Source organism: Hypanus sabinus, unplaced genomic scaffold, assembly GCF_030144855.1.
Source record: "Hypanus sabinus isolate sHypSab1 unplaced genomic scaffold, sHypSab1.hap1 scaffold_238, whole genome shotgun sequence".
Taxonomy (NCBI): domain Eukaryota; kingdom Metazoa; phylum Chordata; class Chondrichthyes; order Myliobatiformes; family Dasyatidae; genus Hypanus; species Hypanus sabinus.
Window position 1 is genome coordinate 220,060 of NW_026780497.1, and position 2,049 is coordinate 222,108.

Sequence of the window (2,049 nt, forward strand, 5' to 3'; positions counted from 1 at the left end):
TTTAAAGACTTGTAAACCCTGGAATGGAGATAACTTTTCCATGCACTACCAATATCTATGCCTGAAAATCTAAGAAACGTCTGTCGGATTCCCCCTCACCTCCGATGCTCCAGAGAAAAAGAGCAAGATTGACTAAACTCTCGTTATTGCACAAACCGTCTATTTCAGGTAGCATCTTGGTGATGCTCTTCCGCACACTCTCCGAATCCTCGTCATCCTCTCTCTGGAGGATGGCCTGAACGGGGTGCAGCACAATTCCAGTGCTGTGATGCTGTGCGCTCTGATTCCGCACATGCTCGCAACCTGAGAAAATGCATCACGTCCATATTCATTTAGATTCCCAGGATATCGAGTGTGTTTGTATGTATACCCTCTCATCAAAGCAGCCATTCAGACTATTCCGAAATTCAGCTGTTTATCTGGCATGTGGAGAGAGTACTGCAGAGGGGTCAGGGTGGCCGAGTGGTCTAAGGCGCCAGACTTAAAGCGAGTAAGTCGCATTCTAGTAAACGCGAGTGTTCTGATCTCCAACTGGAGGCGTGGGTTCGAATCCCACTCACGACAAATTCTCTGTTTTTCACGTGCTGTTTTTTATAATGTAACCACTGTAATTTTACTGCAGCGATCAAAGCGTGGTCTGTTTGGGAGTATGAGAAAGACACAATTAAAATAAAGCTTTTGTTTTAGTCACAACAGAGAGCAGAAGAACGGGTTACATGGGATTCAAGCTGCAGATTTTGATGAGAAAGAGGCCTCGTTGAAGAGTGTCTCTGTCACCTTCTCAGCCGCGGCAGTTTATTGGACAGAATGACATTGGTGCCATTCAAACACATGGTTGGTCTCTATATTGAAACGACATTTTACATTGTCGTTCTTAAGTGTACATCTGCCGCAGAGCTCCGTAATATGTGTTTAACACCTTTCTGGATTTGGGCATATCGGATTGATCATTCTCGACTGGATTATATTCACTTTCCGTTGTTTAACAGGCCACTCTTCCTTGTTTTGCAATGCAGATATTTTAAGTCGTACAGCATGGAAAATAGCCTTCGGCTCAATTAGTTCAAAGTTCAAAGCTGAAAGTAAATTTTGCATCACAGAATATCTATATGCATATATCACCATTTGCAGCAATGAGATTGACATTCCTGCGGGCATCCAAGAAACACAATAACATCCATGAATGACCGCACTAACAGGACAGTCAAAACACTGAATGAGTACAACACAGCAATCTGTGCAAAGTCAAGTGAAAGAATAATGGTAATAGCGATATTAATTGTTATTTTACGCAATAATCCAGGGCGACTGTGAAGCTCACTGGAGTTTGTTTAGATTTAACCTCTCTCAGAGACAACCAGATGAATTACACATTGACAGAGGATCGAATATGCACGGTTTGAAATTATTCACGCAATGCTGAACCACTTAATACAGATAGTAAATATAATTTCAAAAGTTATAAAATTAAAATCTGGATAAAATAAGCGTATAAGAGAGTTGCAATTGAGGTAGCATAATATATAACGGAACTGCAGGATACAGTACAACTGATGGATTAATACTCTTATTTTATGTGTTAATGACTTGGATGCTGGAATTGATGATCATACGGACAGGTTTGTGGTCTAGATGAAGATAGGTGGAGGTGCAGGAAATCTGGAGGAAGTAGAAAGTCTACAAAAGGACAGAGGAAGATGAGGAGAATGGGCAAAGAAGTGGCAGACATAAAACACTGCCACAAAATGTATGGTGCTGCACTTGAGCAGAAGAAATGAAATGGAAGGCTATTCTCTCATCGCAGAGAAAATTGGAAAATCTGAGGTGCAAAAGGACTCAACGTTGTTCGTCCAGCATTCCCTGAAGGTGAACATGCAGGTTGCGAAAGTGGTGAGGAAGGCCAATGCGATGTTCGCGATCATTTCCAGAGGAATGGGGTATGGATGCAGCGATGGAATTTTCAGGTTTTAAAATTCACTGTTGAGGCCTTACCTCGAGTATTGTGAGCAGTTTGGAGCCCCTTGTCTGAGACAGGTTGTGCTGTCACTG

At 42.1% G+C, this 2,049-nt stretch overlaps 1 non-coding gene across 1 annotated transcript; it reads left to right on the forward strand.

Moving 5' to 3' along the window:
* Positions 1-448: 448 nt before the first annotated feature.
* trnal-uaa (transfer RNA leucine (anticodon UAA)) lies at positions 449-564 on the forward strand. The gene is made up of 2 exons: positions 449-486; positions 530-564. It is a non-coding gene; the product is annotated as a tRNA-Leu (tRNA).
* Positions 565-2,049: the final 1,485 nt, after the last annotated feature.